This window comes from Euleptes europaea, chromosome 2, assembly GCF_029931775.1.
Source record: "Euleptes europaea isolate rEulEur1 chromosome 2, rEulEur1.hap1, whole genome shotgun sequence".
Taxonomy (NCBI): Eukaryota; Metazoa; Chordata; class Lepidosauria; order Squamata; family Sphaerodactylidae; genus Euleptes; species Euleptes europaea.
The window spans coordinates 90,710,410-90,723,102 of NC_079313.1; the positions used below are offsets into that span (position 1 = coordinate 90,710,410).

A 12,693-nucleotide genomic window follows, 5' to 3' on the forward strand; every position below is an offset into this window, starting at 1 on the left:
GCGGGCTCTTGGAATAAGGAAAATGCTTTAATTAAGGAGGAACAAAATCTCCCCAGTGCTCCTTCCTACAGATGGGAACAGTTCCTGCTCTTTAATGAATGCGTCTGCACCTTGTGCTGAAGATGGAATTTGTGGGATAAATCTGCCAAGCGCCTGTGGAAATCAATGAATTTACATCAGTTTGCCCAGCTGAAGCTTTGGCTCTCTGCCTTTCTCCCTGTACAAATGATGCTCTGACTCATGGTTGCTCAACAGCAGTGAGGTTATTTACTAACTTACTAAGATACAGGATGGCTAGAGTAGGAAGCAGTCCCACACCCTCTTCTTGCACTGCTTTGGAAAATTTAGTTATTTTAAAGGCCAGTTAGAAAGCATTATTTTTCTGGCAGGAAACACCTCTTACAACATGGAACACTACGCATGGCCTTGTCCCCCATACTGACTATTCAGGTACGTTGTTCTAAAGTCATCTTCTAAATCAAGAATGTATACATATAAAAGCATATGTGATCTACTATACACACAGGGTGCCATGTTGTCAAACATACTATATGTGAACTATGAGCATGCACAATATATGTACATGCTGTGTGTTCTATGGGAAGAGGCACAGTAAACAAAGTCCAGTAAAGCTCTGTATCAAAACCAGCTACACATATGAGATCTACTGTGGTATGTGAACAGCATGTTGGATTTAGACTCTAGATATTTGGATTCAAATTACTGCTCAGTCATGAAGCTTACTGGGTGACCTTGGGTCAGTCACTATCTTCCAACTTAACATACTTCACAGGGTTCTTGTGAGGTTGAGGAAGGAAGAACATGTGCATTAGGATGTTAAATAAATATAAATAAATGTAATAAAAAGAAAGAGCCTAGTGGTGTAGTGATTAAAGGGTCATACTAGGAATGGGGCAGATACAGATTCAAATCTTTACTTAGCTATGTAGCTTACCAGGTGACCTTGTTGTTGTGAGGATAAAACAAGAAGAAGAAAACCTTTTTGCCACAGTGAGTTCTTTTGGAGGAAGGGGGAATTAAATTGTGATAGAAATGTGCATAGTTTGTGGAGTGGCAGTGGGTGCTTGTCAGAAGTCCATGCTATAGTACTAAAGAGCTTTTCATGGCCAGAGCACAAATGTATATTCCGCCTTTCTTCCCAATGGGGACGCAAAGCAGCTTACATCATTCCCCTTTCCTCCATTTTATCTTCACAACAACCCTGTGAGGTAGGTTAGACTGAGAGTGGGTGACCGGCACAAGGTGACCAGCCTCCATGGCAGAGTGGGGATTTGAACCCAGATCCTTGTCCAACACTTTAACTACTCCAAGCTGGCTCTCTAACAGTTTACAGTTTAAAGGTAATATGTTTAATTAAGGGTTTTTTGAAAGGATAAATTAGAATGTTTGGGTTGCATCAATCAATCTGCTTTCACCATACACCCGTACATTGCCATTCCATTTTGTGAACATTATGCTCAAAAACAGCCTGTGTAAAGTTGTAATCAATGCAATGAAGTTGTAATCAATCAATAAAGTTGTAATCAATCTCCAAGTGATACATCCAATAATAATTGCAGGAACTGCTAAGTAGGACACCTGTGACATATACCCACCTTGTTTACTGTAGCATACATTAAATATAATCTCAATTTTTTTTTACAGGCCTGAAAGCTATATGTGTTCCTGCATCTCTATGAAAATGTTTTGTATGTGATGTCCTCAGGGTTTTACATTATATTAGATTGCATTCAAAACATTGCTCCAATGGGCACGAGAAATCAGCCCTTACTTTTTGATGCTCCAGAAACTTCCCACATCTACTGTAGGAAGCAAGTAGTAGTAATGGACCATAATCCTGACTCTCTTCCTTCATGGTCCAAACTTTTTAAGATGGCAGCACTTCGAAGTATGTGGTTGTACAGAAAGGGAGATGGATAAAGAAATTGTTGGGTTTTGCAACCCATCCCAACCTGTACCAGTGGCGCACAGAGTCAAAACCACAAGTCCCACCTGCCTCTGCTACTGCTTTGTCATTCCCAGAGGAATCCAACTAGAGGATGTACATGGCAGATTGCATGATATGAAGCTCCCAAAGCAATCCCGTTAAGAAAGGCAGATTCCATAATTACAGATAGCAAATATTGGACAGAGGCACAAGCATGTGATGGATTTCCCTCCACTTTGGATAATATTCAGAAGTACATACACAAATGCCATTTTCAAAGGTCTTAAAAAAAAATTTTCCCCTGTATCTGTAATTCAAAAAACACCATTAACTTAGAGCATACTTTCAATTTAAATGTGGCTCTTTTGTGCAATTAACAACATATCATAAGGGTATATTCTGAAGTAAAAGGCATTGTTAGCATCACTTATGAAAACACCCAAATTGTAGCCCTTCATCCCAGATTAATAAATCCCAGATAGCTAATTGCCACTGGTTCTCTACTCCCAGTCACGGATTTCAGTCGGCACTCTGCTCACAAACATGCTGTCACTACCCTGATGGTTCAAAGGTGGATTCAATGTGTCAAGAGGTAACAATGCCTAGTCATCTCCAGCATGCTCCCCAACCAAACACTGACACCCCTTTCTTTGTTTCCCCTTCATTACCGATCCATTCTTACCCACACTGCATCCACGAGTCCCCCAAAAGGCTGAACTTGGGGCTTCTTCGGGGGTCTCGTGCCAGCCCACCTGGCGCAGATGATTTCCCCTTCGACAGAGATGCCTCTCCGCAGCAGTCAATGCCAAGGTGGGCAATTTGGCCACAGGCCTTATTTAGCTCAGCCGCAGTAGCAGTGCCCCTGCAAAATGGTTTTGCCTTTCTTAAACTTCCTATCAGAACAAGTTTTAGAAAAGGATTGCTGCTTGCCTGGTCAGCACCGTCAGAATCCAGCTGATGGCTAGAAAACGGTGTGTGCCAATTCCCGCTCTGTGACTCCTGCCTCCGAAAACTGAGCAGTACCCAACTAAACTTGACTCATTTTTAAGCCCCTGACCCCTCCCTTTCCCACCATCCCCCCTCCCCCTCTCTCAGGGCTCTTCCACCAGTAGCCAAGCAGCTACTGTTGTGTTTCATACTTGAACTGATTCCACATTAAGGCAGGCACTTGGTGAGGAATGGCGGGGGGGGGGGGGATTGAGAGAGATCAGGTATTTCTCCATTCCTAACTCTGGAGGCCCTTGGTAACAAAGGCTCTATTTAACCAGATCCTGTGAAGCAGAAACCTCTTGTATCTACTTCACTGCCTTTGATCTAACTCCCTCAGTGGGATGTGTATTAGTCATGTCCCTCCCGCTAAGCTCTTGCAGCCAAGAACCTGGGGTATAAGCTCCCCCTCCCATCGCTTCCCCTGTTTTGGAAAGCCTCCCCTAGGCTAAGGCATGGCAGAAAGGCGCTTACCCATCCCTGTCTCGTCACAGCTGCTGCGCTGCACTCCAGCCTCTCATTCCCCTCGGCTCCCCCTCACCCAAAACGCGTCACCTTCCCAGCATCAAGATTTCCAGGGATGAGATACAGACACTTATCCCTGCCTTTTATCACTCGCCCAGCCATTGAAGTGACAGCATCAATATTCCGCTATGCCTTCGGTTCCTCTTTTATTATGAGCTTTTTTTTCCCCTTGCTGTGACTAAGCACCTTGCAAAATCCATTCAGTCCTGGCTTAGCATCCTGAGAACATTGAAGTTGGTGGATGCTTTTCTCTTTTTTCCAAAAGGGCTTTACTGGCAGCTGGACAAGGGGCAAACAAAGGAAATATTTGACTGGATGCCTAGATCTTCTGGTACTGAATGTGCTTTTTAACTCCTGCCTTGTGCAGCTCCTCTGTTGTGGCCCCATTATCTCAAGAAGCTTTGACGGGGGGGGGGGTGCTCTGGGGAGATATACTAAGTGGGAAAGGTCTCTGGATTACGGGTTTCTAAAGAGACTCAGGATCCAATTTGCCACATGTGCAACCAGCTCCTACAGCATCAGAATTTCTACACACTGGTATTAATTGTCTTAGCAACTTTTATCTACGCATACCTTAAAGCAAGCCTACCTAGAAACCAAGGCATGTTACATTGACTGCTGATAGATCACAAACAAGCACCTCACAAATGTAACTTCATCCTTCTTGAAGCACCTTTCTACAGCAGAGGGTTGAGGATCTTCCTTGACCAGTAAAGGAAGCATGCAGGTTGGACCATTCAACCCCATTAGGTCAAAGACTTTCCCTCATTCAGTAGGAGAGTCTGGAAGGGAGGAAAGTGTCTGGAGGAACCGGCAGTGGAGAGGTGTCACAGAGTCGAGCACCCAGTCCCACATACTCCTTTTACGGTCAGACACTTTCCCATTCCCTTTGCAGGTGGAGACGTGGTCTCCTCTCAAAAGGTTGCCAACCTCCAGGTACTAGCTGGAGATCTCTTGCTATTACAACTGATCTCCGGCCAATAGAGATCAGTTCCCCTGGAGAAAATGGCTGCTTTGGCAATTGGATTATATGGCATTGAAGTCCCTCCCCTCCCAAACCACGCCCTCCTCAGACTCCGCCCCCAAAACCTCCTGCCAGAGGCGAAGGGGGCCTGGCAACCCTATCCTCTCACCTGGGTTGTCATAAATAAGGCCTGGACCACACAAGAATACAGCAGACCCATCTGTGCAGGTCTGCGCTAAAGTGGGGGAGGGTGTGATATAAAGCGGCAAACAGGGCATGTGGGTGGGGTGCCAAGCCCTCCCCCTGCCACATGCTCTTATCTCATAATTCATGACCTCCCCCAATCCTTTCCCCCACCCCCATCTGTAGGGTTGCCAGCTCTGGGTTGGGAAATACCTGGAGGTTTGGGGGGCAGAGCCTGAGGAGGGTGGGGTTTGGAGAGGGGAGGGACTTCAATGCCATAGAGTCCAATTGCCAAAGCGAACATTTTCTCCAGGGGAACTAATCTCTGTTGCCTGGATATCAGTTGTAGTGGGAGATCTCCAGCCACCACCTGGAGGTTGGCAACCTGGAGGTTGTCTGGACTCTGATACCAAAAGCGGGTCCAGCTAGAAGAAAAGTGCCAGTGGTGGGAGTGGGGGGGTCAACAGTCCACCCCTGCTCATCTTTGGCCATTGTAGCTGGTGTCTTTTCTAAGACTGATCTCTCGTTTCGCCAATATATTCTTTAATTCTTCTCTTTTGCTTTACAAGGGAGTCAAAGATACACTGGACTAGTTGCCTTCCCTCCCCCCCTTTATCTGTACCTCCAAAGTGAGATCCTTCATTTGCTTCTCTGACACGGCATTCCTTTCTTGAGCTCAGCTACCAGGACAGGGAAAGGTCTCTGCCAGTGATCCTGGACAGCTGTTGCCTGTCTGGGTAGATAGAGCAATGATCGGATGAAGGAGAAGGCTGCTGGACATTTAAAGTATGTATATCCTTTTCTTCCAATCAACAGGACATTTGCTCAATGTGTCTCCCCAGTTCAAGGTTGTAGAAGCAGTTTTTAGAGTTTTTCTTGGAAGAGGAAAAACCCATTTGTAATGACTATGGTGAGGACACTTGCAAACTACACTCACATTCTCAAAATGTGATCCTGACTAAGTGCTGAGCCTGCTTCTGCCGCTTCATACCAGAAAAGATACCATTTTGCCAAAAGTGAGAGAACTCATATATGCCTCCCACAAAACTTCAACATATGAAAAAGGGAATGTCTTTGTGAATAGGGGACGTTGTGGGATGAAGGCAGCAGCTCCCAGGTAGGTTGGACTAGCCCTATTTTTAGGTATACTGATTCCTTGCAAATGCATTGCAAGCATCTGAAATGGGAATGCTTAGCTCCAGCATGCCCCCCCAGCACTTTAGTATGCTTTTCCCCCTTTAAAAACTGAGCTGTAAAACAACTGTTGGGAAAGAGGGAGGATTCTCATCTTATTAGCATTTCTGTGTTAACATGGCAAGCCAAAAAGCTGTGGTGAGGGGCAGCGCCAGCTGTGAATGATGTTGGAATGGGGTGTTTGGATGCTATCTCCATCATGCTCTCTGCTTTTTCCAAAATGGAGGTGGCTTTTCTCATCCCTGTGGGGATGCAGCCCATGTGTGAACTGACTATAGTGCCATCTTCTCACCTGGGGTGGAGGAGTAGTTGGTAATGTCATTGGAAATTGTGTGTAATTCAGTCTCTCCAGCCAAGCAGCACCTGCCCATTCCTGCCCACCAGCCTTATTTTTTTTTACCCAAAGTGGTGAAACACCTGACACACACACACACACACAAGCCTAGAGAATTTCCCTGCCTTGACAAGTGTTGTTAGTTTCACCAGGCTTCTCCAGACTCACTGTATAGGTCAGGGGTGGGGAACCTCAGGCCCGGGGAGCTCCGGGAACCCTGCCACGGGAACCCTGCCGCGGAGCTCTGTGGGGGGAGTGCACGGAGAGTGGGGCCCGGTTGCTTGGTGCTCCATGCGCCGCCTGGTGTGTGTGGGCAGAGGAGGTGGGGTGGCTGGGGCCCGGTCGCGCAGGCCGGCATGCGCCGGTGTGTGTGTGTGTGGGGGAGGCTTTTCTCTCTTCCTCTTTTTCTGTCACTCTTTCTCCTTTCTCTCCCTCTCTTCCTCCCTCTTTTTCTGTCTCTTTCTTTGTCTCCCTCCGTCCTTTTTTTTCTTTCCCTCCGTCCTTTTCTTTCTTTCTTTCTCCCCCTCTCTCCATTTCTTTCTCCCTTTCTCTCTCTTTCTCCCTCCCTCCCTTTCCCTCTTTCTCGGTTTTCCTTCCTCCCTTGCCAATTGACTGTGGGCTGCGCCCCCCTGGTGCCTCGTTTTCTGGGGCCCACCGCTGGCTGCCCTCCCACCTGGGAGGGGGGAGTGGGGGCGCCCTGCAGGCCTTCTCTGGGTGGCCTCCCCTGGGGTTTCCAACCTCCAGGTGGTGGCTGGAGACCTGGCAACCCTAGCCTCTCCCCCCCCACGGGAGATCTACACCTGGTATGGCCCCCGAAAGATGTTATAAATGTGCGAATGGCCCTTGGCAGGAAAAAGGTTCCCCACCCCTGGTATAGGTGAAGGAAAAACCTCTTCAGTTTTCACCATGGCCACACATTTGCCTTGGAGCCAGAGTACACTGTTTAAAGCCACCTTTGGTTGAAATGGGCAAGCCATCCTGTTCCATCTCTTCAGCTAGCCTGAAGAAGGATGTAAGATTCATAAGGCTTTTCCAGGTTGGCTGTTGAGGTGGATAAAAAGCTCAAATTGACAGCTGAGGTGGATGAAAAGCTTTCTCAGTTTCACTATGACTTCTAAAGCTTTTACTTTTATTAATGGTGGTGACAGTAGATGGGCAAACGCAACGTGGGTTGCCTCTCCCACCAAAGAGATGATTCGGTCCCCTTTTTCTTAAGGACTAGGTGATGCATAACCACAAGGTCTAGCAAGATTTTTTTTTAACAAATCACTTTTTAGTGTTGTCTAGAAGCACCTTTATTAGTATCTGTTTCTAATCACAGAAACACATGAAGGACAGAACATCAGCAGTAACTCAAGAGACAGCATAAATAATCCCTTGCCAGTCTATGGTGGAAAAGAATACATGTCCCAAAAGGAATGGATCAATGGAGCAAAAGCTACATTTAGAAAGGGTATTTTGGTAAAACAACTATAACAGCATTCTTTGGGAATATGGATGTGCATATGTCTTTTCCCCAATATAAATCTTTGATAGAAATAAACAGAATGGAAAGACCGTTATGAACTTTCCCGATTACCATTCCAAAGCACACACAGAGACTAGAATAGTATGAAAATGAGAAAAATTGGCAACTCTGCAATTTTGTAGGTTGCTAAGCATTAGGGTGGAAGGGAAGGCGGCATGGTATAGCCTGATCTTATCAGATCTCAGAAGTTAAGCAGGGTCAGTTCTTGGATGGGAGACCGCCAAGGAAGAATATTGTTGAAGGCTTTCACGGTCAGAGTTCATTGGTTCTTGTGGGTTATCCGGGCTGTGTAACCGTGGTCTGTGTAACTGTGTAACCACGGTTACACAGCCCGGATAACCCACAAGAACCGCCAAGGAAGACTCTGCAAAGGAAGGCAACGGCAAACCACCTCTGCTTCTCACTTGCCTTGAAAGCCCCTTGCTGCGGTCACCATTGGTTGGCTGTGACTTGTAGACACTTTACTCACACACAAACATTATACATTAGTAGTGGTATGTAAGCCAGGAAATGGAAATTCTCATGGACTGTATATGTGCCATCACAATGTTAGACTTTGAAGAAGAGAGTCATCTGTAAAATATATTATAAATCTGTGAGCATCCAGCAGTCCCTTTCAACAACAGCTGGACTTGGGGTTTCAAATACTTTGCAAAACTTAAGACAGATGTCATCTTGGAGAGCACAAATGTTAATAGGTGCTAGTTAAATTAGACCCCAGCCGCCTAACAGTTTACTGCTCTCCATCCCCTCCTCCTCCTCCTCTAAATCTCGCAGGTGCTTTCATTCCACACAGATATGCCTGGTCTCCAAGGAGCTGAGAGATTGCAGAGAGGTTTCTACGTGTGACAAAATGCCCATTCTTCTCCTAACTCTGTCCCCTCTGAGAGCTCATTGTTTACCATGACTACACACATTCTTGGGTTTCTGGTGAGAGCCCTGTTGCCATTTCCATCCAGGGGAAGAGAAAAACTGTATACACTGATGAAGGAAAGAAACTCCTGGAAACACAAGTACAGCCATATTGGGTCTATATCACGACCCATCTACCTCAGAGTTATTTCCCTGGCTATAGCCAGTACTTCATACTTCATGGGAGGAAACATGATTAATGGGAAAAACGTATCCAAGAAAGAAATATTTTTATGTTACAGAGGGGGGGGGGAATCAGACTTTGGTAAAACAATTACTAATTTGGGGGTGAACCCCTTGAAATTTTGCCTGCAACATCTGCACATGCTCAGATATTGTAAAGAGCAAATAGTTGGGGTTTGGTCAACATAAATGAAGCATGAAAACTGGCAACAGCAAGGAGTTGCAGCCAGGAGAAGGAGCTGAGCCAGAGCTGGAGCCAGAATGGGGTCAGCAGTGGGGGGAGGGGGGTAGTAGACCCAGATCTGGTGGCAAAGGAGAAAGGGGAAATGATTACTGGAACTAAATGATAATGATAGCATACTGGAACTAAATCATGCCAGGGCTCCCCACTTTCTGTGCCAGAGGTCATTCCAGAAACATGTGAAGCGGTAAGGAAAGAGAGAAGCACTTCCATGTTAGAGGGTAAGACGTCCAGCGGGCCCTGAGCCCTGACATGCATCCTCTTAGGCATTGCAGAAGCCACGCATACTCAAGACAAAGAAATAGAAAAACCACCACTTAGCTAGAAATATGTGAAGTGCCAAGAGCTGCTGGAAATTCAGCAAGTGGGAATGAGAGCAGGTGGTGGAAAAAATAGGTCTAATGGAGCATGGCTTAAAACTCACTTGAAGACCTACTCTGTGGCAGGGTTGCTGAAGAAATCTTTCTCCTTTGCAAACAATAGGGTGGATCTAGCCACTCTGCTCAGCAACATCTGGAGCCTTCCTGCAGCTTATGGAGCCTTCCCCCAACTTAAGCGGCTCTTCTTCCAACAGAAGAATCACAAGCTGCAGGTTTGTACCTTGGGTGTGCTCCTGAATCCAGTTTTCTTGCTCGAACCTCAATTAACGGTTGGGACCTAAAACAACTTTTTTGAGCTCTGGCTGATACACAAGCAATGTCTGCTATTAGACCCATAAGATACTGCCACCACCTTCCATGTCCTGCTGACTTCTAGTTGAGATAATATACTTTATATCAAGCTCTCCTTGAAGACTGTTCAGAAACTACAATTGGTCCACATTGGGGGGGACCCGTAGGAAAGAGCATATGAAACTGATGCTTCAACCACTACACTGGCTGCTACATGTTTCCAGACACAACTGGTTTTGAGCCTTGAAATCTGAACCCAAAGGTTCTCTGACAGCATTTACTTCCATTTTGACCCTCCCACACTTTAAGAGCTGCCAGTGAAGCCCGACTCAGAACCACTCCAGGTGGATGCAAGCTTGGCGTTCAACATAAGCAGCAGCTTTCTGTATTTGCACTGACCCTGTGGAATCAGCTTCCCTTGGAGGCTTCACCATGATGATCTCTTTTCAGAGGCAGGTGAATTCTTCTCTATTCCATCAGTCATTTGATGCTGGGATTTAATTTTAGAGCTGTGTGCTTATGTTGTTGCTGATATTATGAGCCATTTTATGACACTTCTTGATAACTGTATGTGGAAGTTTATTGGATTTTATGGTTTTAATTTATTATTTTAATCTGGAAATTGCATTTGCAATTTTTTTGGGTTGGATCTCACAGAAAATCTCAGCTGATGGAAGGGATTTTGTCAGTGGAATAAGACTTCCCCCATCTCGCCTTCCCACTTTATCTATAACGCCCCCCCACACAAATGCTGCTCATTGGATCATGGCCTCCCAGAACCAGCTTTGGGGCAGGGGGGATCAGTGAAAATCAAATCACCATTCTGACAGCAGAATTTTCTGCTGGTTCCAACCCTTTCACCTGAAAGGCAGGGTAAACAATGCAAATAAATATGTGACATTATCACAGGCTAGTTTCTATTGCATTTTCTTTTTTTCCCCATCATGCTAATGATTAGGGTATAATTAGTGTCACTGTACAAATAATAATAAAGGGGTGGAATCTGAAAACCTCTATTTTTTAACAAGATTAATTTCCTTCTTAACAGCTTTATATAGCGTTGTATGTGGCTACAGAAAAAAGTTCATGACATTGCTCTAGAATTGCCAGCTTCCTAACATCTCGAATCCTGAAATGTATTATGTGGGGCCTAGTGATAAAAAGGAGTATTAATATATCCGCACATCACTGAGAATTGTATTATATAGAATCTTGTGTTTAGCCATAACTTTGTACCCCTAAAGGATGGATACACTCAGAGTAATATGGAAATTAATGTGCTAAATGTAAAATGTAGATGAGTTGTTAGTGCTAGATTACTGCCTCCCATCCCAATTTACATGTGCAGTAGTTATCACAAGAAGGTATGCATAGGTGTCTTAGATGAAATTATCAAGTAATGTCCCTAAGATTTCAGCCTGCCCTACTGAAGCCTGGAAAATGTGCCCTAAAACCTGGCAACCCTGCATTGCAACTCTGTGACCCTGGGAGATACATGTTAACACTTTCTTCTCAGGCTGTTAGATATGAATGTGTCTAGTCTCAACCCTGCAGCTTTGCAGGATGGACCAAGTAATAATAGCTCCAAGTAATAAATAGTACATCATAAAAATTTAGTATTGACCAACCCATACCAATACTTCATCTCCCATCTAGCTTGCCAAAAGATAAATAGAGTCTGTCAAATCAATGTGTTAAAGAGCAGTTTGGTAATGTAAACAGAGTCACATTTCACCTTCATAGATCTGAATCAACATGAATTATTATTATTAAACACAGACTGAAGAGTACAAAAGATGGAGGAATACCCATTGTTGGCTTTAGACCAAGAGCCTGTTAGTAGTGCTTGTGAACAAAGAACTCATTAATGTCCAATGCCCCCAATAATTACCAGCTTCCAGCAAGCCACACTGTTTGTTACCCTTACAGTGCATTCCTAAGGAGAGTTACTCCAGTCTAAGCCCATTGAAATGAATTGGCTTAGACTGGAGTAACTCTCTTTAGGAATGCACTGTAAGTATCCCATTGCTCTCTGCCCCCTTTTACTCATTCCAATGGGAATCATTGCCCTTCTTGTCACTGTCATGTTTCTCTTGTCTTCACTACTGAAATATAGATGTAGGTGTAAATTGGGACAGGAACCTTTTTTGCCCATGAAACTCTGTTGTGCCATGTGCACAAATTGCTCTGTACCATTATCATTTAAACAATATATTTTTGCTAAAGAGAGCTCGCGGAAATGTAAGGGAAATATAAGGGAACAAGAAGTAATTTCTATGCGATGCTAGAAATCAGTTTCTTTCTGCTATTAAAAATATGAACCATGATTAAGAGAAAGCTGGAACTATAAAATTTGTATATGTGCCTTTACTACCAAGTTGCTCATATGTTGTTTAACATAGTGTCATCAGTGCACATACTGCTTTATGTATAAGAACACTTCCAGTCCTGAGGCGCTTACACTATAAAAACTGAAACTAACAGTGTAATCCTAAACAGAGCTATACCCTTCTAAACCCAGAAAAGGGTATAACTCTATTCAGGATTGTACTGTAAGAAATAAAAGATTTCTTGTTTACTTCATTTATACTCCATCTTTCTCACAGAAATTCTAATGAAGACAGTGGAAGAATATATATTTATCTGAGCTCCTCATTGTTAGACCTCATTTCAGAGGGGGCTGAAAACTATGGAGCGGCCCTACCAAAAGCTTAATGGGTAAGACTGAGTTTTGAGGAAGGAATAGAAGGAACTGAGAGAGGTGGCAAATGTTTGCTCCAGTGCAAACCTTTTCCTTCTCTATAAAGTGTAATCCTAAACAGAGTGACACCCTTCTAAATCAACTGATTTAGATGTAATTCTGTTTAGGATTGCACTGTAAAGTGTTTTGAATGATCCCATGGAGGAACATATGTAGTCATTGTTATGTTGGAATAGCAAGCTCCTGGAGGTTTTGCAGGCAAAATCTATGAGCATTGGCAAGAGAGCTTTCCTCCAAAATCAATGTGCACATAAAGGCCCTA

The 12,693-nt window shown here is 44.5% G+C and overlaps 1 protein-coding gene across 2 annotated transcripts in view; it reads right to left on the bottom strand.

Moving 5' to 3' along the window:
* Positions 1-12,693, bottom strand: part of BLACAT1 (BLACAT1 overlapping LEMD1 locus) — a 94,133-nt gene that overhangs the window by 14,998 nt on the left and 66,442 nt on the right. Inside the window, exon 1 of one of the 2 annotated variants that reach the window (XM_056845362.1) lies at positions 3,410-3,430. The exons of the other annotated variant lie outside the window; for it this stretch is intronic. The gene's annotated coding sequence lies outside the window, so the exon portion shown is untranslated. Of the gene's footprint in view, positions 1-3,409; positions 3,431-12,693 lie in introns of those variants that run through there. 2 annotated transcript variants of the gene reach the window in all.